Source organism: Dermacentor albipictus, chromosome 10, assembly GCF_038994185.2.
Source record: "Dermacentor albipictus isolate Rhodes 1998 colony chromosome 10, USDA_Dalb.pri_finalv2, whole genome shotgun sequence".
In the NCBI taxonomy this organism is placed as follows: Eukaryota; Metazoa; Arthropoda; class Arachnida; order Ixodida; family Ixodidae; genus Dermacentor; species Dermacentor albipictus.
The window spans coordinates 54,705,902-54,730,697 of NC_091830.1; the positions used below are offsets into that span (position 1 = coordinate 54,705,902).

General features: G+C 45.4%; 1 pseudogene; it reads right to left on the reverse strand.

The window, feature by feature from the left end:
* Nucleotides 1-24,796, reverse strand: part of LOC135917061 (acetylcholinesterase-1-like) — a 48,220-nt pseudogene that overhangs the window by 12,422 nt on the left and 11,002 nt on the right.

Below are 24,796 nucleotides of genomic sequence, written 5' to 3' on the forward strand. Positions count from 1 at the left end.
AGGATGCGCTCAAGCGAATACGTTGCAGTGCGTCCAGCCCCCGAAGTGATGACGGCGAGTGGCCATTGTTTCCTTTTCTCGTCTACTAGCCATAAAGAATCCAGAACTCTGCCAGGCGAAAATCCACTTCGCCAGAGAAAAACGAACGCGCATCGAAGTGCACCACGCGGTGGTCGGGGCAACACCAGAAATGTACTAACGATCTGGCTGACTGCGGCAGCCCGCGGGTAGCAAGAACAAAAAAATTGAAGATACCTAATGTGTCCTCGCGAATAAAAGTGAAAGCAGAGAAAAAAAAATAAGAACGTAGTTACCTTTGCTGGCTTAAGTGACTGCCTATGGATGCTTTGGTGTAGGCGAAACAAATGTTGATAGATTTTGCTATGACATGACGGCAAAAATCAACCACCACAACACTTCGTCTCACGCTTTGTCAACTTGTCCAAGAGTGTCGATTTGGCTTGTCTTGTTTCATGTTCCGATGCACGAATTTAGAAATATCAATGGCACAAAATGTTTGTAGAAACTTTGTAGCCATAAAATTACGATATTGAAATTCATGCGTTCCGTAGATTCGGCACCCTCCGCGACATGCCGCGACAAGCCTGCTCGCCACAAAACGCCCTTGAAACTTTGTGCTCCGATGGGGCTCCTTGGCGTTATGTGACTCCCGGTGCATGGGCGTTCCCGTGAAATAAAGGCTGAGTTCCCAATGTAGGCGCTGAGATGTCTTTTCGATCGTGATTAAGGTATTCTAGACAATAAATCCAGAATGATTTCTGGTGTTGTAGGTTCTTTTGCCCGGCGGTGCATCAGGGCAGGAAATAATTTTGGGGGAGAGGGAGAGGGGCTGAAGCCACATAACACCCCCCCCCCCCCTGGCGATGCCCCTGGTGCTGCACCGTATACAAGTCAAAGCAACGGCGTATTGTTGGTAGTCACCAAGATTTAGCCAGATAGTTTTTTTCTTAGTAATACTTAGTAGAAAACTTACGGTAATATAGTGAGATTAAAAAAAAAACAATGTTTCGGACAGAAGTCCCATTCTAAAAGTTGTAAGGCGGGCTGTGAGAACCCTAATCAACTTGATGCGATATAGTTATCACCTTCGTGAGCCATTTTTCAGAGCTAATAATGAACTGCGCAAAGTATCACTAAACATTACGTCACCGGTCAATTGCTCACTTCTGAATTCCTGTCCTATCAACAGTTGTTCTGCAGAACGAGGCCCGCAAACCGAGCAAAACTACTTAAAGCAACCGGCCATGGCACCCTTCGTCAGCGCCTACGTGGTGAATATCGATAACGCAGGTGAGATCCCGCGTGACGAATATAGCAACATAGTGGTGGACGCTGAAGAAAGGCTCACATAGTTTGGAGTGCTGCAATTCAGATGCACACAAGCACACAGTGACGTCCATTCTATCGATATATTGTGGACACTATTCAGAGCTTCGAAATAAAATTGAAGCTGTAGATAACACTGTCGAATAGACTTCATCGGTTGCTTCTCTCGAGGTTCTACAATCTCTCCAAAGCGACTTGTGCCGTAAAGCAAGTATTGATTCGTCCTGCATAATTTACTTTAACCAATTAAAAACCAACCACATTTCTCATAGAAGTCTCAAAACTGAAGACGACCACGAACGTTGTGCCATTACCGTAGCTTGAGTAATGTGTACAGGTAAATTTCCAATTTTTCGTTTATGTTACGCGAAACACAAGGTTGCGTTCGGGAGGCTGATATTCCAACGATACCTCGGAGCCAATATTTTTCAGCTTCGCTCACAATAATTAAGACCCCTACTTTTTTGCTATCAAATACATGTCCCTTCGCGCTCTTTCGTGCGACAGGAAAATACTAACGCAGTTTTGCAGTTATTTTTCCTAAGTAAATATAACAAAAAATGCCCTCCACACACAGTGGTGCCCTTCTGTGTCGTTGATACGCCGTGATTGCTCGAAGGCAGGAAATGTGTCACTCCAAGTATAAGGCTATTATAGTTTGCGAGCCACCTGTAGGCAATGGTGACAACGACGACCTGCCCGAGGGCAGCCAAATTGCCACCATCATCCAGCCGCATTGCAGCCGAGCCAACTTGAAATTCTCCCCCGTGTAGCCATGCCATCACTGGTAGGTGGGCTGACGAGTCCAGCTTCGGTGTCCATATGTTAAGGTAGAGGCAGTCCTCGCTCTTCGGTCTGTCTGCAAGTAGGAATTGGAAATTTCCGTTGAAGTGTCATATTTACTTTAATATTACCAACGGACATTCGATACTTAGTCAATAACAGGTATGTCCTGATTGTAGGCGGGCTCCTAGTACTGCCAGGCAAATTAGGCATGTACTGTTTGCTCCACGTTTACTTACTACATGGCTGAAATGCTTCAGTGCCTGCGGAAGCGCAGAGATCAGGGCCCGTATTTTTAAGCTAGTAAAGTTGGTAAGAACACCAACAGTCCAATAGGGACAGCAAACAGAGTGTTACGCGAACGGAGGATTATGAACGGGAGACCATTTAGAATGTACATTTACGAGGGATAACTGCAGCGCTTGCCAGTGCAGTTGTTGTTGTTGTTGTCCTTAGTGGTCGTGGCACATACCCACAGTGGGGGATTGGCCAAGAATCGGGCGGTTTAATTAGGAGCCTAAAAATAATAATGATAACAAGGGAGTTAACAATTTGGGCGTGTGAGTTTAAAAGTAAACGTTTTGTGTTCGGAGAAAAAAGGAAATAATCAGATGAAAACCGGGTATAAGATAATAATAATAACAACAATAATAATTAATAAAAGATAAGAAATAAAAAAAAACTATGGTTGGGAGGGAGAACGATCAATCTAACAAGGAAATCGATTGGTTTCAATGAGGTAATTTTGCATCGCCAAGCAAACATTTCTGTTGCTGAACCCAACAATGGAGGCTCCAAAAGATAGGATCACAGGCACTGATAAAGTTAGACCAATAGAGCGAAGCGGGATTTCGAGTAGTCGTTTTCTTATAATAGAAAAACGTCTGCAAGACAACAAGAAATGGTCGATTGTCTCCGCTTCGCCACAGAATGAGCATAATGGTGAGGGGACCAGACCAGACCTGTGGAGGTAGAAGTTCAATGCAGGTATACGGCAGCGCAGCTTCGTGATGGACACTTCAATTTTCCGTGTTCGGCAAAAATCTCTGTTCCAAGGGTGCAGGAGATGTCCGTAATCCGCAGAGTTAGTAATTGCGGAGCCTGATACTGACTGTATAATGATACTCCTGCGAAATCTAGCTGCAGTAACATAAGCAGTCAAAGGGCAGCAAGGAAGAATCGGGCCACTTATCGATGCCTTGGCTAGAGAGTCTGCAATTTCATTAATGATTAGTCCTTTATGGCCAGGCACCCAAATCAAACGCACGCTTCTCAAGTAACCAGGTACCAATGAGTGCAGCCGACAGCTCGAGAGACAGAGTACATTCGTTCTCTTCATCGGGGCGCCCGCGTGCATCGTCCCCGAAAAGCACGCAATATGCATGTATCAGTCACCCCCGGTGGCAGGAGCACAGTCCCGGTGCCGGTAAATATCGGCGATAACAGGAGGATAATATGGCTTGAGGCTTGCGACATGCACGACGTCACTTGAATTCGCGGCCGACGAGGCACTGGTACCGACTGGGATGATTTTGTACGTAATTGGAGTCACGGCACGCAGCACTGCATGCGGATCTGAATACCGAGACAGGAATTTTTCTGACAGACAAACGTGACGAGTCGGGGAGCACACGAGTACCAGAGGTTCAGACGAAAAGTAGACGTCTCTGTATTGGCGGTCGTACAAACGCCGTTGTTTCTCTTGGGAGTTCAAGAAACGAGCGTCGGTAATTTCGTGTGCTTGGGCTGCCCTGGTGATGGCGTCGAGTTCATACTCGCTGGTCTTTGATACGACGGATGGAAGGGATGCCTCCAGTGGCAAGCTGGGTTCTCGGCCGAACAGAAGTACCGGGGAATAAGCGGCAGTGTCGTGACGCTAAGAATTATAGGCAAAAGAGACATAGGGTAGGGCAAGGCCGGAATCAGTATGGTCGGACGAGACATACTTTGCAAGGATATCTGTTAAGGTGTGATTCTAACTCTCCGTGAGGCCATTAGTCATGATGGTAAGACGTAGTCAGCGTGTGCTTCGTTGAGCAGGACTTCAGGATAGCGGCGATGACTTTAGAAAGAAATGTCCGACCATGGTCACTGAGCAGTTGGTGTGGAGCACCATGTTACACAATCACGTCGCGTAAAAGAAAATCGTTGACTTCTCTGGCGCAGTTTGTTCTAAGCCTTCTGGTGATGGCGTAGCGCGTGGCGTAATATGTCGCCACAGCGACCCACTTGTAGCCAGACGTGCATAGAGGGAAAGGGCCAAGTAAATCCACGCCAACGAGACAGAACGGCTCCGAAGGAATGTCGAGCGGTAGAAGGCACCCGGCAGGGAGCCTCGACGGCATTTTTCGCCGCTGGCATTTCTCAAACGCCACAACGTATTTCCGGATGGAACGGACAAGGCCTGGTCAAAAGAAGCGTCGACGAATCCGGCCGTAGGTGCGGGAGATGCCAAGGTGACCTGCCGTTGGTAAATTGTGAAGTTCGTGTAGAACAGCTGAGCGGAGGTGTTTAGGAATGACGGGGAGTAGGGCAGGGCCATCGGGGCATACGTGGCGGTATAATACACCACCCCCGAGAACAAAAGGGGAAGGGACGAATCAGAAGTGAAATTCTAAGCCATCACTGTGGACGTGCAAGGTGGCAACACAGCGTTGCTCGTCGGCAACCTGTAGCAGCTGAGAGACGGAGCAAACGCAAGCGTCGGCACGAGGACAGGGTCAGCGGGTGCTTCGTCCACTGGATAGCGTGATAAACAGTTTGCGTATTGATGTAAACACTACTCCTAGAAATATTCTTGCAACCGCAGAGCCCAGCGAACAAGCCGGCCGGTAGGATCCATGAGGGAGGAAAGCCAGCGGAGCGCGTGGTAGTCCGTGATTACAGAAAAGTGCGGGCGCAATTCGAAAACCACCCGGACGAGAGCCAGGAATTCACGTAGTGTGATCGAATACTTTCGCTTCGCTAGTTTCAGGAGGGCGCTAGCGTAGGGGATAACACCATCGTGAGGTTTCAGCCCAGTGCGAAGAAGGGGCTGGGCTAAGATGGCTCCAATACCGTGACCACTGTAATCAGTGCCCACCTCTGTAGGAGAGGATGGGTGAAATTGGGCCGGTATAGGTGGCGTGGTGAGAATGTTGGTGAGGTGGGCAAATGCAGCAGTTTCAGCGGCGCCCCTCGCAAACGGCACGTCCTTGTTTAGAAGATCAGTAAGTGGCCGGGGAATCGCTGCGAAGTCTTTAACGAAGCGTTGGAAGTGGGAGCAGAGTCTTAGAAAACTTCCGGCGTCTTTGACCGACTGAAGTACAGGAAAAAACGATTGAATACCGGAAGCGTCGAATAGGTGCCCCAGCACTATAATCTGCCGATGACCGAAGTGACATTTCAATTACCATAGTTTCATCCCAGCCTCGCGGAAGACTTGAAGAACAGCTGATAAGCGCTCAAGGTGCGTCTGAAATGTAAGCGAAAATACGAGAACGTGGTGTAGGTAGCAGAATCATGTTGACCATTTGAAGCCTTGAAACAAAGAGCCCATCATACGTTCGAACGTTGCTGGGGCGTTGCATAGACCTAACGCCGTAACTTTGAATTGATATAGACCATCAGGGGTGACGAGCGTGGTCTTCTCTTGGTCTTTTTCACCCACAGAAATTTGCCCAATAACCAGACCGAAGATCTTTTGATGAAATGTAGTTGGCACCGTAGGGACAGTCGAGGGCATCACGAGTGCGAGGCAAGGGGTAGACGTCTTTCTTCGGTAATATATGCAGAAACGTCATCTGGCATCTTTGTTTTATTAAGCACCACTGGAGACGCTCAAGGGCTCGACGAAGGTTCAACAGTGCTTTCGGCAAGCATCTTGTTCACTTCATCTTGAATAACCTTACGCTCTGAAGCAGAAAGTCGATATGGTCAGTGATGAATAGGACTGTCATCACCAGTATTTATGTGATGCTTAAAAATTGAAGTCTGGCCCAATTGGCGATTGTTGAGGTCGAAGACATCGGGGTAGAAAACCAAAAGGTGAGACAGAGCTGCTGTTTCTTCAGACAATAGGTCCGCCGCAAACATGTGACGAAATGTTGCGTGAGGGCACGTAGCATCCTGTGGACATGGTGAAGAATTTCACCAGATCCCTACTGAAAACATCGTGACGTAGTCATCTCCTATAGCACGCAGCGTTGCCACCGATGTGCTTTGGAGAAGAACTTACTTTGTCAGGCCAAAACTGACCAAGGGGAGGCATGTCTGCTTATCGGCAACGGTGACGACGGATGGGGAACAGTGATGGTGCGCATCAAAAGGACATCAGGAACAGGTGTGGTGCGTAATCACCAGCGGGCACAAGGAAAGATGATAGCAAATCGACGAAAGTCGAGGCTTTAGGCAGCACGTGGACGAAAGAGGTCGTACTAAAGTTGTGTGCCTGTTCGGAACGAATATGCGCGAGCAGAGGAAGTTCTAGGCAAAGGGTACTGGTAGAACAGTTGCTCAAACTGAATGCGCCGCAAAAAAGTCGAGTGCGAGCATTAGGGCATAGGGACCATTGGTGAGTGCTGTAAAAAGAACGGCAATGTGGCCGTCGGCGATACTTATACGGGAAGTATATGTTCCGGTGACGTCAACAGTGCTGCATCGGCCACGCGTACGGCTCGTGTAGTAGCAGCAGGCATGAGAACCTTCCTCAGCCGACGACGGACGGAGGTTACAACTTAGTATGGAGACCTGGGCTCCAGTATATATTAACGCCGTCAAAGAGACACCGTCGACGTGAAAGTCAACTTCTGTTTCGTTGGGAGCGTCAATGGAGTATTTCGAGACGACGAAGACAATGCAGCAATATCATTAGCGAGGGCCCCCGACCCCTCAGAGAACTACGTACGAAGAAAAACCTTTGTAAATTCCGATCCTGCGTATTTAGTATTTTGCTTTGCTCCCACAGTCATTTTTTTCCTGCCTACCGCAGCATCGCACTTCACAAATTTCTCGCGGTATGTGTTAATAATAACGCACGAGATCTACATTTCTTCTGTGGTCTGTTCTGATCCGAAGGTTGGCCATGAAGGCCCTACTGTGCGTTTGAATGTGATACGTATATTTTGTTGCCATCACCACCACCAGCAGCACCCTATTTTTATGTCCACTACATGACGAAGGTACCTCAGTGCGATTTACAATTACCGCTCCGTATATATATGACTTCGTCAACACAGACGTGTTCTATGGTTTTGGGGGCTACGACGATGTCTTAGTTGTGTGGATCAATTGCGCAATTTGCTAATTTCTTGACTATACCGCAGGAGAGCAACATTATTGGTATCATTAGGATAAAGATAATGAGGGGCCTGCCGTGTTCCAAGAGGTTATAAAAACAGCAGCATCAACAAAAAATCTCAAGTGAGGAAGAATTCACTCGTTTGGCTTGCGTGAAGATGCTAAAAACTAGGCAACGGAAAACTCACAGATGAACGAGATCCTCAAATGATCAGGGCTGGGAATCAAAGTTATCAATTAGTGAATCAAGAATGTGTCACCCAATTTTAAAGAAACTTGTACTAGATGGAGCAGCGAGAAATAGACTCCATTGTTAATGTAGCGTGCTGCTAGGTCTCTCCAGCAACTGATATTTTTGAAGTTTTTCCGTAGTTTGGTTGTATCATCCGTAGTCCTAAAGCGTGCCCGTAGCCTGATCGCGTATTGTAAAATATACGCAACAACTTTCGCTATAAAATCACAACCCTACGCTTCTTAGAAATTGACATTTGTTCACCCACATATAATGCTTAAGTATATTTTATTCAGAAAATATAAACTCACACGCTAACATATTACAAGAGTAGTGCCTTCACATGAAGAAAGGTGGGGTAATAGAGAAAGCAGATATATATATATATATATATATATATGTATATAATTCAAGGACAACTTGAGGGGATAGCTGTAGAAAAGCTTTTAACAACTTTATTTTATACCGAAGCACAAACTGACAGAAGCGGTTTGGAGGTGAGGGGTGCTTGGAGAGGCAAATAATACGTGGTGCCCGAGACAGACACAATAAAATCACACATAAGGTAAATGCAATTGTTGCATGGTAGGAGCAGCCCCCAGTCTTCCCCGACCATGTCAGCATGCTTTTCATTCGCTCAATTTCTTGAGGCCACCGCTAAAAGTACAGCCGTAGGTTGTTGCTGCTTTTGCCATGTATCCATTGCTTCCCTCATGAGTGCGGAGAGCACTGGGAGGACCTCACATAACAAGGTTGAAAACAGCATTCATGCGTGTGCCTATGCGGAGAACCGAGCGTGTTCTTGTTGTCGCTCAGTAACCAATACGGCTGATAGCGTTGACTGGAAGTCTATATATATGCTTCATCACTTTTGAATATAATTTAATAACTTTTATTGTTAGACAATTTCATTGAGTTTGAGAGCAGTATACGCGCCGTAAAATTGGCAGGTTATCGTAGACTGTCGTAGAAACAACACTTGTAACTGCAACCAGTTTCTGTTTCTAAAAGTGAAAATTCCAGCGAGGCACCGTGAAGCCATCGAGATTAAGTAATTTAGGATTGAAAAAAAGAACACGAAAGAATATCTAGAAAAATTTACACTCACCATAGGGGACCCAAAGCTGATACCTTGGAGAGAACACGCTGATTTGCATGCAAGATGGTGGCGTCTTCGTAGCGTCGAGCACTTCATCACCCCATGGTGTCGGCGGCTGTGGTTTCTTGTACCGCACTTCTCCGAGCGGTGGTTCAGCGTACGGTATGCCGGTGAAGCTATACACTTTTCTGCCTTCAGCAACAGTACGTATGGCACCACGTATACTACCCGCTGCTGTGCTTACTGCGCCCGTCTCTTTGGGGAGCAATGCGGTGGCAATATTGACACGTGTACTTATCTTTATCGGACGACCACGTTTCGCCACCTAACAAAATGTTATCGCACAGCGCGGGACGCGCCTGCATGCATCCGAAGTTTATGGAAAGTTATCGATGCTTATACCCGGCTCTATGTTGTCGCCGAACCTTGTATTATCTGATTTCATCGCGTAACGCGAATGGTGTAGAACTTTGTGGAAGGCACGCGGGTCCGAACGTTTAATCTGGAACATTCGATGATTCCTGTATAAAAGCCGACGCGCTTGACCCGCTGATCAGATTTTCGACGATCGCCGACTGTGTTCGCCGCTATCGTTGTGCTTTAAGTGTATCCTGTTTTGTGGGCACAGGTTCGCCCAATAAAAGCTAGTTTTGTCTTTCACATTACTGCTACTGTGTTCTTTCTTCACCGTCACTACCACGTGACATCTGGTGGAGGTGCTGGGTAACCGGCGGCCGCGAGATTCGAACCCGCGCCCTCCCGCAGTCGAGGCGGGCACTTTACCACTGGGCCACGACTGCGGTAGGTCGCGGGTTCGAATTTTTTGTCGAAAACATCCTGCTTCGACATGGCGCCCCAGAAGTCCTCATCACCGACAGAGGAACGGCCTTTACAGCGGAGCTCACCCAAGCCATTCTGAAATACAGTCAGACAAGGCACAGGAGGACCACGGCCTACCACCCGCAGACGAATGGCCTTACGGAGCGGCTGAATAAGACCCTCGCCGACATGCTAGCAATGTACGTCGACGTCGAGCACAATACGTGGGACGCGGTCCTGCCGTATGTCACCTTCGCCTACAACACGGCGGTGCAAGAAACAACACAGATCACGCCATTCAAGTTGGTTTACGGCAGGAACCCGACGACGACGCTCGACGCCATGCTGCCGCACGTCACTGACGAGGAGAATCTTGACGTCGCTACCTATCTCCAGCGCGCCGAAGAAGCCCGACAGCTCGCCCGCCTACGGATCAAGACCCAGCAGCGTACCGACAGCCGACACTACAACCTCCGACGACGCTTCGTCGAGTACCAGCCCGGCGACCGTGTTTGGGTATGCACCCCGATACGCCGGCGAGGACTCAGTGAGAAGCTGCTGCGACGCTATTTCGGACCCTACAAGGTCATCCGACGTATTGGCGCTCTGCACTATGAGGTCGTGCCAGACGGCGTTTCGCATTCACAGCGGCGCCGCGCACGATCTGAAGTGGTCCACGTGGTGCGCCTTAAACCCTTTTAGGGACGCTGACGAAATTCCTTATTTTTTGTTGTTATTTTCATAGCTACGGGTGTTTTTATTTCGCTTGTATGTAGCATCGGGTCGATGCTCTTTAAGAGGGGGGTATTGACACGTGTACTTATCTTTATCGGATGACCACGTTTCGCCACCTAACAAAATGTTATCGCACAGCGCGGGACGCGCCTGCATGCATCCGAAGTTTATGGAAAGTTATCGATGCTTATACCCGGCTCTATGTTGTCGCCGAACCTTGTATTATCTGATTTCATCGCGTAACGCGAATGGTGTAGAACTTTGTGGAAGGCACGCGGGTCCGAACGTTTAATCTGGAACATTCGATGATTCCTGTATAAAAGCCGACGCGCTTGACCCGCTGATCAGATTTTCGACGATCGCCGACTGTGTTCGCCGCTATCGTTGTGCTTTAAGTGTATCCTGTTTTGTGGGCACAGGTTCGCCCAATAAAAGCTAGTTTTGTCTTTCACAGTACTGCTACTGTGTTCTTTCTTCACCGTCACTACCACGTGACAATATTTAACTTCAAGGCTCCAAGAACTACCGTGGGAATATAGATAGCAGCTATGCAGAACGTACTGGTTTGTAGAAACATCGCCATTATTTTTAAATTTGAGCCTGTAACGGTCGATGTTGAGATCAGAAGCACTACGCGCTGAAAAAAAATTGGGGATCGGAATGAACAGCTCATAGAGCTACTTCCTGCACGTGGGAGTTCAGCTCGTCTGATGCAGCTGCTACACTGTAATGCCCCCGTGTGTGATACGCTAGCGGTAAACAGCATGTGGCTACACTGTTGTTCCATATATGTGCATTGCATGTTCACGGTACACACATACACACGTACACACACACACACACACACACACACACACACACACACGCACACACACACACACACACACACACACACACACACACACACACACACATATATATGTATACATGGCAGGCACAACTTCGCGGTTGTCCGAAGTCAGCACATATTTAAGTAAATTCTTCCGATACGCGAATTATGTACCTGATGAGTAGGGTATGTATTCTCAATGAAGCACAGTAGTAGTGTTTGTTTAACCGTTTAATACGATAGACTAGCTTTGGGCATAGCGCAGCTTCAACATACTGAACAGTTTCGTTAGGAGGAGGAAAATGAAAAAAAAACATTTAGTTGTTGTTCACTACAGTATCTCGGCCATAGCAGCGGAAGTGCGCCATCCGCCGCGGTTCTTGCCTCCAAGAGCAGCACATTTATAGCGGACTAAAGGCATGCAGTCGGCTATGAGAGCTTCACATATGCGACGCCATCATTTTATCGCAGCTGCTTTTAGTACCCGCAGAGCTGATAATGCGCCGAGGCATCAACCTTTGCATTAGAAAAAAAACTGTACCTTTACATTTGGCTTTGGCTATGTCTGCATACAAAATGGCCTCAAGTAGGTTTCAAGAGATGTACACAATTGAATGATGTAGTTTCAGTCAAAAAGACAGGGAAGCATTGAAATAACTGCTACGATTTAAAAAAATGTTTATTATGGCACAGGAAATGGCGAATAAAGTAAATGTAGTGTGAAGTCACAGATATTTCTTGGCATAAACAATGTCAACGGACGAAATAATGACCCTGCCATTAGTTCATCCATATGAGTTAGACACTATTTCTAAGAACAAAATTAAACAAGAGGTAATGGGTAAAGCAAAGAAAGCACATTTAAGTATTATCTGGCAAGAGCACTCTGGCGCATATCCTACTAGGTGGGCCTTTATTACTGGATAATCCATACAACTGCTGAAATCTGATCTAGCTGATTACAATTCACTTTTCTTCCAAAAAAGAAAAGGCTTAGAAATCAGACGCAAAGTACGCACAAACTAACAGTCATTCGTGCTGTTCTATCGGTCACTTTTTTTTCTGTTTGCTCTTCCTCCACTTCTTGTAAAGAAGGTAATTATATCTTGTATTTAGATTTACAACAATAACTTTCAATAGGTATCGATTGTAAACTAATATTTGGAGTGTGCAAAGTATAGTTTTACAAAAAACAATACCGCCTGTTAGTTTGCTTACCGCGTGTTTTTTTTACTCCATACATGTACAATTTTTAAACGTAGGTCGTATCAGCTAGCCCAATTATAGTCATGGAGCTGGAATATTTCGACGTCGAAGACTGTTTACCCTGGAAAGTCAAATGCAAATGTTCCTAGTGGACGACACATGAACATGAAGCAAATCTAAAGATGACGTCAGTGTTAAGATAATCATCCCCTTATTGTGTAACAAAATACACGGGCGTTTCAGTTATCTGTGTGTCTTCGATGAATAAAACGGCGTTCTGTTAAAAGAGTGAGCGCAACAGCACTGCATTTTTATCACCAGTTGGACGTGGCATATCTCGCAACCTGTGCCTTCCTTAGATATTGCTCCAAGTGAATTCGCCTTGCAATCAAACTCGGTAGAATTCAGAAATAGCAATGTGTGCAATAAAGTGATGAGAAGAAGAGAGCTCATTATTGTGAAGTTGAATATGTAGCCAATTTGTTATTCAAAAAATGCCGACCCCTTTACCAATGCCAATATGAGGATTGGACTTATTGTGGCAGCCGCAGGCCAACAATATATATACATATATATATATATATATATATATATATATATATATATATATATATATATATATATATATATATATATATATATATATATATATATATATATATATACATACACACATACTGTACCGGTGCTTATTGGTCACCAGTGGTTGGGCCGACCATCATCGCAGGGCACGTACTCAGCGCGAGCGCCGTTTTTCGAGAACTGAGCTGGAGAGCTTCCCCCACTAGAAAACGCTCGAGAGGATGGCCCACTATAGTGTACCTCTTCTTCGCTACAGTTCACCCCGGGAACGAAAACGGAGCTGTCGGGCGACCTAACTGCTCCTTACTATGAGCTGATCACCGTACGACTTGAGTCCTTGGAAGTTGGCAATGTCTCGTCCACGACGGAACATGTCCGAACACGATTTAGTGCGTTCGATGACGCAGTTAAGGGGGGATGCGCGCTCGACAATACGGTATCTGCCTTCATACATGGACAGTAGTTTTGAAGAGAGCCCAGGTGCAGAGGAACAAACGGAAAGCCACATAAGCGCTCCAGGAAGGAAGGTGGGTGCAGAGGTAGTGTCACCGGGAGTGCTCTTCAGGCACTATTGCTCATCGTAGGTAAAGGGCCGTGCGAGATCGCGGCACTCTTTAGTAGGTCTAGCCGTGGCAGAAATCGGCACACATCCAGATGCACCAGGCTGGTATGATAGAACTATGCCGGAGATGTACGATGGGTGCCTACTGTACAGTAACAAAATGGTGAGCAGCTAGTAGTGCTCTCGGTAGCGGTGTTGTACGCATAGATTATGAAGCGTAGAATGGCGTCCCAATTCGAGTGGTCGGAAGCGACCTACATTGCAAGCATGTTGCCGAGAGTACGGCTGGAGCGTTCTGTGAGTCCATTGGCTTGAGGGTGTAGGCGGTAGTTGTGCGACGAATAACGTGACACTCTTTAAGAATGCCTTCAACTACTTCGGATAGGAAGACTTGTTTGTCGTAATAGCTCTGCGGAAACCGGCAAGGTTGAGAGCAGTAAATAATTAAGGGAACATGAGACATCCACCCAAACGTAGCTAAGTGCTTCAAAGGAAAACCATACGGGTTCCGCGAAAGAAAAGCCTCGCAGTTGACATAAAATTCCTCCCGGACCAGGACGAGTTTTCTTCAATTGCGAGGCTTTTCTTCCCACGAACCCGCATCGGTTTCCTTTGTAGCACTTACCTACGTTTGGGTGGGAGTCTCATTTTCGTTTTATTACGGAAGACACATCCGCGATCACTGAACAGTTCCTCACGTGGTCCATGACGCAGGATGAATGGACTAAGCAGGAAGGAGACAACATCGCGCGCTGTAGCTGACGGGAGGGCGGCAGCTGCGGCGTATCGCTTGAGCTTGTCAACCGCCACAATTGCCCAGCGGTTCTCAGCGTATGTCAGGGGAAGGTGCCCATACAAATCGATGCCGGCGCGCCCATACGGCCTAGTAGGGCAAGGTAAAGGCTGCAGACTGGCTGGCAAGAGAAGGGGTGAAGATTTCCGGTGCTTACAATCCGGTAAACAGTAAACGAACTTCCGAGCGTAGCTGTACATCCCTCGCCAGTAGTCCTGCTGTCGAAGGTGATCTTAAGTTTGAGAACTCCCGAGTGTGCGCACTGTGGATTCACGTGGAATGTCGCATGTGTCGGAACAGAGACTGCGGGGTACTACTAATAATCACTGGCGCCCGTCGCGTTTATATTTGCGTCGGTGAAGCAGGTTGCCTTGACTGGCAAAACGGTAAGCTTGACAACACAGGGGTGGTGGTGCTCATTAACCTGAAAGCAAGTCTATGAGAGAGGTAATCCAACAGTCCTTGCGCTGCTCAGATGCGATGGTGGTACGGTCGAGCGAAGAAATGGTAAAGCGGGATAGCGTCCAGGAGGCATAGTCGTCAGGCAAGGGAGTACATGGTGGTCCATGACTAGATCGAATGGACGGTCATACAAATAAGGCCCGAACTTGGTGAGAGCCGAAATGATGGCAAGGCGTTCTTTTTCTCTCGCAGTGTAATTGCTCTCAGCTATCGTAAGCGCACGACTTGCATAAGCACGGCATATTCAGGCAACCCCTGTTTACGCTGGGCAAGAACAGCGCCGAGGCCAAAACCGCTGGCACCTGTGTGCACCTCGGTAGGGGCTGTCCGATGGTAATGGCGTAATACATCTATACACACACACACACACTCACACACACATATATATATATATATATATATATATATATATATATATATATATATATATATATATATATATATATATATATATATATATATATATAAGCAGTTGAAAAATTAAAACAGGCACGTTTGAGCTCTGTAAGGAAGTTAGGCATTTTTAACGTGAACACCTTAAGTGGCTCATAACCCTGATAGCCTTGAAAAAATCCGTCCTCCTGCCCAAGGGCACAAAACTATCATCATCAGGAATGGCTGAAACCCCCCTAAGCAAGCAAAAAAAGTGCAATGGCTCATCGCTATCGTAATGTAGCGGCTACAAGCACTCAGCAAAGTGACGCGTACATTGCATGCATTCATTGGAGTCACGCACACAATGTGCAGAAACGCGGCGTCTAGTCGTGTGGTACAAACGCTTGTATTTCTCAAAGGCTCATACGCCCGTATACAAGCAAAAATACAATGGGTCATAGACCCGTAAGGCTGAGGCTAGAAGCACTCAGCGAAGTCAAGCGACCAGTGCATACATTCATTGCAGGCATCCATACAACGCATACAACAGAATACGCTTCAATTTACTGCTGAGAAGATGCAACGTCAAGTCGAAGTGAAATGTCGTTAGGGTGAGTCTGATCTCGCTATACGAGCGTGCGAAGCCGCAGCTAAGCGTCGAAAACGATTCGAAGCTGAACTACGAAAGCAGCTACGCTAGGATGTGAGACGGTGCATTACCGAGTGTGCAGCAGGCTTTCGCCTTCAAGCTTTGCCGCAGTGTAACAAGCTTCCGAACTATTTATTGGAAAACCCACGTACTGAAACGTAAAAACAAATTATAGCACAATCATAATCTAGTCACTCCCCTTCACCTTTCATATGTCTATCACGTGTTTTCCAGAGACTTTTGTCTGGCGTGCATGCTAAATCTCGAACCATAGATTCACACCGAGGATGTAACTTTGTTAGTTACTATGCTGATGATGCATGAAACAATACTGTGCGTGGACATTAGGGTGTATGAACTCCTCATCGCTCTTTAAATCGAGAGCCGATGCCGTACTCAGGAAGGTTATCCATGGACTATTCGCAGAAAGACACAAAACAGAAGAAAATATGCACACAGAAAGAGTATCATTTGTCTCCCTAATCATAAACAGATAAACCATCATATAGACAAGTAATTAGACGCATATAAGGCGGAGCCCGGGTGCATGGAATTAGACTTGGAACAGGGAACAGACATGCGAGAAAACCGCCAGAAAAATTGAAGTGCAGCATAGGTAATGATATGTACAACGAATCGTGTATCTACATTTGCCCACTAATCTTCAATCGTTTGCGCCAACAACAAGCCTATTGACCCTTTTCACGGAAAAGTTTGTTCCAGAGAAACGAGATAGCGCATTCGGCAGTGCGCCACACGTAGCCTCAGCAACAGCGCACGAATAGGAAACCATTACCACTTCCAGGTTTCAGCTGTCGGAAATCCATCTTAGTTTTCACTCCCGCTTTGTGATCCAATCATGCTGGAGTGAATCATGTGGACTGCGGACGGTTCAGTAGTTGGCTGAAAACGCAGTGACTGATGTGTTAAGGAATGCAATGAATATGTGTTTCAATGAATGCAATGGAATGTAATAAATGTGGCAAGTTCGCTGTCAGCTGCTGCAGCCAGCCTTACGTGTTTCCGCCACATCGAGATGTACGGCTTTCGTCGAAATTACAGAAATTTGCTCATCCGCCTGCGTAGTGTCGCAAAATGTCAAACAAATTGCTTCAGCCCAGGAACGCCAGCAAGAGCGAGTACCGCTAGGTAAACACTGACAAAGCAAGTAGCGCCGCTACCTGTCATAGTACGTTTGGCACAGAGTATCTACACACATTTACCCTCTACTGGCACGGAATCTTATGCCGATTATATCGCCAACGTGTCAAAAAGGGAATGGGGGGGACACTTGAATATATACGCGGTATACGTGCTCAATAAACAACGGATAACACAGATAACACACCGATAGTCGAAGCTAAGTGTCTCCTGACGGCCCACAAGAGTAAGCTAGTTACTACGAAAAATAAATCTTTATACATTGTAATACAATACAAGAACGGCTCTTTCAAGCCTGGAGCTCCACGAAAATAAATATATCGAAACTGAGCACACCCGCAATCGATTAGGCAAAAATAATAGGATAGTGACCGCACCAGGCAAATTTAGTCAGTCAGAAATATGACAAGCCGCAGCTTCAAATTGTTTGTCAAATAAAGAACGAAGAGCAAAAAAAAACACTAATTCTGATTCAATTAATGAGCGGAAAGATTAGGCAGCGTTGAATACATATTTGACTTAGCTTTTAGAACAAGCACCATATACGCTGCTAACGCCGTTTGGACATAGCTTAATCTGCTTCCAAAGCGCCTTTTCACGTCCTTTGAAGCTTTGGCCAAAGCTCTGTGTCGTCCAACCTGTCACCATCTACGATATGTCCCGAAATAGAGGTTTGCTAAACAACACCCGTGGTTTAACACACCCAGTTTTAACGCGGAGGCAACAGATGCAGTTGAGGCAAGCAATGGACGCCTCACCATGTGATCAAACATTGAACCGCCCACGGGATCGCCTCGAAAAGTGTCAATAACCTAAATATGTTATCCAGCAGGCGAGAGTGCCGTCGGCACGATAAAAAAAGACAACTGAAACTGTAGAGACATCACAGACAATCCTAAATAACTTCAACTCCAATTCAACTCCAACTCCAATTTCTTTTCTCGTGTTCTCAAAACAAATTGTTCTCACACATCTGGTAGTGTTCAATCCAGCCAATACCGATTGAATAAGTAAAAGCTCTTGCTCAACCTCGCTTCAGATATCACGTCACTGCATCACACTAGCTGCAGAACTGAAGCTTTTGTCGTTTAATTTAACTCTGCAACTTAAAAGCGTTTACGCTCGAAAGCAGAGGAGAGAACCTTTATTTCAATATTATGTCTTATTACAACCACAAAGAGGTACTGACCCACAGCACCATGCTATTCTGTAGTAGTGAGGGTCATGTTGCCAAACATGTGTGCAACCAGGAGAGATCCTTTATTTCTAGTGACAAGGACGTCGTACCAAACACCAGCCACGTTCCCAACTACTCCGCGCACATCGTCTGCTTCGTGCAAGTGCTTGTCGGCTCACGGACGTCTCTTGAGAAGATCATTCTTCGCCGGATCTTGCGGTCGATGTTGCTTAGTAGTGCGGCTGCGTTTCCGCATCGCGAGTCAACGTCGTACACCTTGTAGACAACGCGGTCATTTTCACTTGTCATGGCTGCAGTCAGACGGAATGAATACATCGAATAAATTGACAGAATCATACTCACCTGTATCTCTAGGCAGACTTATTTAGCGCTTTGCCTTCATCAAACCCATTTAATTTCATTTCTGTACAGGTTCACAATATCACAGACGTAAGAAACGCGAAAAATAAATGATATCAAAGTTGGCGATTATCGGCAATAAGCGCCATTCGTTATACGGCCATAATTCATCATGATGCGCTTGTGCATAAGTCACACAGCATGCTATTTCTTGGCGGCGTGGAGATTGTGCCGGTGAAGGTAACCGGCATGTGTGAACTTTTACTCAACATGAGCTATTGGTATCAGATACCTCACCCTACTTGTGCGTATGTTAGGATGTGGAGGATTCAATTAAAAAGTGAAAACCTAAAGTTGTCTGTGACATTACGACTAAAAATGCGTATTTTATGCAAGTGCTTCGATGACAACAAAAAATTTTTTAATCTGGCTTTATTTGTACGCCCGCTATAACTGATGAAAGCGCGTCGATATAAGAAAAAAATTGTGGTTTTAGCCCTAAGCCTGGAGAACGAATATGGTATTGAGGTATACCACTAATGTTATGGACCTGATTAAACGCGTGCTTATGCACCTATTCTTGCATCTCATTGGCTATTCGTAACGTGACCAATGTTTTACTGGTAGGGAACACACGTAAAATGAATTAAGAGAGTAAGGCTGGACCCGACATTAGTGTTCTGTGCTGTCATGAATACGACATACTCGTCAGCGCAGAAACCGAGGATATTGTTTATACTGAATCTTTGCAAGCGTATGCAAGGTCCTTTCGGCTTTTTGTACAGTGAAATTTCTCTTGCGATGAGGCGCTTTTTCGATAAATGTCATAACAGTAGATGTACACCTCACGAAGTCACCGATTTGTTGCTGCCGGCCGAGGTGCCCAATATACGAGAATTTGCGTATATCTTTTTCTCCTTTTCCCTTGGAACAGTGTTTTTGATGTTGGCATTTCCAATTGTTTTTTTTTATTTACCAAATATGTCAGCACTCATCGGTTTGCTTTTAAGCTAATCTATGTTACTGCAGCTCGACACCCTCTTCCTGGGGGTAAGTCATTTTGTTGCGACATATCCTGCCTGACCCCCCTTTCATATCATATATCAACTGCTTATTTGAAATGTTCCTTCAGTATTTCTGAAACAATTTCATTAAGCATGGTATGTACCGTCGGAGCGAGGTATAAACCGCGAATTGCGAGGAAAAAGCTTTATATTTCCGACACGGGGGCATGCAACATTGTATGCAAATTTTCAGCATATGCAACCTACGAACCACTCATGTGACGCACGGTTGAACTATCCACGTTAATAATCCCCACAAATGTTCGCTATTTTCTCGAATCCCTCGTTACGGAGACTTGTGACGCCAACTGTACCCATTCTAGAAGACTTCTAACGATCAAATAACTTCCACATACTCAGCTTCCAGTAGTAAGCCAAGTCGTCGTAAGCCTCCCGCAGCTGGTAAAGGTGCTGCTGTATGTCTACAAAAAAGAATCAGTGTTACATTCATGGTCTCTGACACGCATGGTTAGTGCTTGTTAACAGAAATAGGGTTTGCCAAATGTACTGTCTTTCTGTGTGCACATAATTTAGTGACCTGAAACCCTATTGGGAAAAAGCACCCAGAGAATGCTTCAAACGTTAACAAACGTGCAGAAAAAGTTCTACCAGTTCTTTACAATTGATTAAGCACAATATGGGTATAAATTCTCCGATATTAGTGATTTCAGTGCACATTCAGGGTAAACCTCGACGATTTTTTGCAAAGAAAGTTGCTGTAGATATTGCGTAAGCAACACTAAAATATGTTACAATCTGCTCATAGCTAGGAAGCGTCCACGCGTAATAAACGTGGATAATTTATTTGTAAACTTGCACTCCGAACACTGCCAAGCTATGCAAAGAAAGTATTTATTAGTTAATCGCAAACAGCTTAGTTTCTTTGCATTTAGGCTCATAATTTTCTTATGGGTTCGGGCTACAGCCAATGCATTAACATGCTCCAAGTTTGGTAATAGGAGAAAAACGTAACATCCAATACAAAGTACTGAATAAGACACACATATATGGCAACCATATAAAACTGGAAGCACTGTAGAGGACACATTTACACTGCCACGTTACCGCGAGGTGAACATTTCTAGAATGATAATTTGTTGAGGAGCTTCTCAAAAATTAAACCTATATAAGCCACTGTTATCTGATTTGTCGCACAAGTTCTGAAAGTCCAACTAATCATGATATTTGCCATATAGTTCGTTTTCACAGCATATCCTATAATGTGACCCTCCAGAGGATAGCATACCTCCCTGACCATATGCGCCTAATTAAGTGTGCGTATGGTCGAGGCGCAACTGTCTTCTTTTGAATAGGATTAGAATTATTTTCCTAATTCACGCGTTTTGAGCTCATCTATCTATCTATCTATCTATCTATCTATCTATCTATCTATCTATCTATCTATCTATCTATCTATCTATCTATCTATCTATCTATCTATCTATCTATCTATCTATCTATCTATCTATCTATCTATCTATCTATCTATCTATCTATCTATCTATCTATCTATCTATCTATCTATCTATCTATCTATCTATCTATCTATCTATCTATCTATCTATCTATCTATCTGTTTATCTTGCTGTATGCCGCTCTGTCTGTCTGCCAGTCTGTCTGTCGCTTACGCCAACTCAGTGGCCCAAGTTTTCTGCCAGATTGAACGACTAGCTATGTACTCGTCATTCTGAGACAATCGCGGTCGTTTTACTTTCGTGATTTTTGCTTGGTCAGCTGACTCGTCATGGCATCGTGATCAAGCTTTCTGTACTGACAGCATCCCAAATAGCCTAATAGTTTGGGCCGCTAGGTGTGGACTTGGGGTAGCGATTGCAGAGTGGCCATTATAGTCTCGTCCTTACGGCTTCGATATCTCACTCTCGTCATGACGTGGTCGGCACACCTGCTACGCCGACTCGTTAGCGCAAGTTGTAGTTTCGGCCACTCGGTATATGGTCGTGTTTGCATCATGGTTGTTTCCAACATAGTTCCAATGGTACGACCAAATGCCATTGAAGCTTCGGATTTCAGTAGCACTAAATAATTGCTACTTAATAGCTAGTATTTCAGTGACCGTCTGAGCTGCACAATTTTTTTGTATTTGTATGATTAACAACCTTAATTTTGGTTTCAATGTGCTCATTTTCACGTTTATTCACGATCAGTTCTTATATTTGCATGGTAGCGTCATTCGCTCAGTCTACGCCGCATTTCTACCATGTTTCTGATGTCATCCAAGCACTTGTTTGCAATATCAGGATAGCAATGATGTAAACTTTCCATTCCAGGTCTTTTCCTTTTCTTGCTTCGCCAGAAATCTAAACGGCGCTGCTGCTACCTTATCACAAAGATCGATCGTTTTTCAGCCATCAGTGATATCAAAGACGTAAAATCACGAAATGGGTATTGCTACATTATAGCGGCCCAGATTACGCATGGTTCACAAATGTAGTCGCGCTTTTCGGAAGCGCGCATTTCTGAGTTACCAGTTCGTAAGCATGGTCAATTTTAACATGCTCTAGATTTGCCCTTTCCTCCGCGTAAGCATCTAAGGGATTCTATGATAAATGTACAAGCAGGCCAGTCGCGCACAACCATGATTCGACTGGGTGAACGCTAGCTGCAGTGACTGCTATACTGCCAATGAGCTATCTAAATTTGCTAAACGAAGTACTTGCAATTTATTTTGTTCGCAGGCGCCTGGCTGCCCATGCACTATCAAAAGAATGAGGCTATTCGTCGGGTGAAGCAGGCTCTGCAAGGTGAATGGGTTCAAAGGTGCCATAGCGTATAGGTGGTAATTTCCTGAACTTTAATATGAATTGTTCAGTACTACGGCAGAAAACCCCTATAGCAGTTTATCAGAATTAAGACATCCCTTAAGAAGACTTTCACTGTTCGCGCACCACAGGAAGATGAATCACCAACCGCAGCTCCCTCGCTTTGACACCCACTAAAGAGGTTGAGTTAATCAAATAAAATTGAAAATATTGCGGCGGATGCCCAAGGCCTAGTTCATTCCTCGGCCAGAACTCTTCCTCTACTTGCAGTACGGCTGTTGCTGTGGACAATCTTGACGTGACAATTTTGCAAAATGCACGACAACGCAAACCGAAATAATTCACGCCTACACCTATATAGACCAAATCGCGATGGGCATTAAACAAAGGCTGGGAAAAGGCTCGGTATGCGAGTTAACCTATAACGCGCTATCGCTTTGCCTTTGCCTACTTTTCCTCAACATGAAAACATTTTGGTGCACAATACAATAACCATCCGCCAAGCTACACGTCTTTATTTGACAACTTCAATCTACTTTTTTCTCTCTCTCGCAGTGGGTGTTGGTAAGGGAGAAAGGTATGCCTGTTTTTACCAGCTGACGTGTGTCAAGCAATAAACCTTCAATGAATATGCCGGTGATTATCTTGCGAGCATCAGAAAAATTGCACGTGCTATGACATTCTCCAGTACATTGTCGTTCTCACTAGTGCTACTTGTTTCGACTGCAAATGTATTTCGGAACACTTTTGTGCAAAAAGATAGACAGAGACATCACAAATAAGTAAATCACGGGTACGTACCAGAATTGCTCATTTTGATTGTGGAGGAGGCACTATCGTATTCGTAGGAATAGGTACCTCTGAAAAAATGAAGATGGAAAGCTAATCGGTAAAATATTTTGTTGATACTGAAACTATTTCAAAGAACAGCGTACAATATTTTACACAAAGAATATTTGCTCATCTATACGCACATGTTCCCTCATTTCCATTACGTCTGAAAATTCTAGTGATTCTCTGATGCGACTGAATCCTGTTTTGAATGCGATTCGCATTCCTAAAATACAGTATTTCGAACGCTTTCAGCTCGCTATTTCTCTACCTATCTGCGCCTCTATCCGGTTCATTATCCACTTTGGGTTACTGGGCAGAGGAGTGTCTTATGGGCGGCTGTTCTTAAGGAATCGGTTGAGAAAGTAAGCGTGCGACCAAATTGTGTCACTGCGCTTGGGACACGGGCTCCAATGAATATCGGTTATGCCAAATGCAAATTGGGTAGTTGAGTGTGCTTCACTGGATATATGCCGTTCTTTAACGAACCTCTTTTACGCAAACTTCGGACACGGGGTCTGTGCCTCTGGTTACGTGTCACTATGTATTTGCAGCTTATTATGGTAACCATCATAAAGCTAACCCACGATAGCTTGATTGCTAATCGCAATAAAGTCACCAAACATCTCGAAAGTATGCATCCGCCAGCAATCATTCTCACGCGAATAATATTGTGGTAATTTGCCTTTTAATATTATTATTGCGAATATTATTGTTGCGCATGCACATACTGTATTATAGAAAACTTCGCGCGCCTCTGTGTAGGCGAATCCGCATTTTAGTTCTTTCAAGCAAACTTGGGTCAATGGTTATCTGCCATTCGGTATGCGAACAGGCCACGTGAGGATAAGTCGCTGCTTGCGTCTGGAGGATCATCTGCAGCTCGGACAGGGCGTCGCCTGATGGCAGTGTAAAGCTCTTGTATTCAGCCCCACGTACACAAAAATAGTGAAGACCACAGGCTAGAGGTAGGACGGAAACTAGTTCGTCGTTGACGTCTTGAAGCACCGGCCCACACCCAGACAGCCTCGCTTCTTCCGCTCTGGACAACGGCCTTCTCTCTAAGAAAAAAAAATACCTTGCATTTTTGCCTCCTTTTCAACTGCTCGCGCTTCCACAACCCGTGTCTTTTCTTGATTGGATGTCTGTCTTGATGCTACTTCCTGTAAGTTCACGCCTAATTCCACCATTATTTTTCTTTTATAGTCAAGGGCCATCTGCCGTACCAGACACGTGCGCATTAGTCTTACACATGTGAAATGTCCTCCTTTAAAAAAAATTTTGGCAAGGTGAAATAACTTCGCCAGTGTGCGTGGGTCCATGACACTTGAAATTGAACATTTCATGAGCGACACCGAATTTCATCAAGGATAATAGTCGCAGTCCTGCGTGGCACGCGCAGCAAACTCCCATCATAAGATGCAGGAACAGCTACATAGGAGCTTCATTTTCGGCAGCACACACCAAAGGGTCTTCTGGCCGAAGTCTCTTGGTGTCATTTTCAGGAGGAGCATCTGAACTGAGCCCCCGATGTCGTCGGAGACCTGCGGCTTGTGCAGAGCGGTCTTCTGAGCCCGACGTTGCCTAGTTGCAGGCACGCACAGCTCTACAACTCGCTTCTTGAGCACCACAGGCGCTATACCGTGTATGGCACAGGTATGGCGCCATACCAT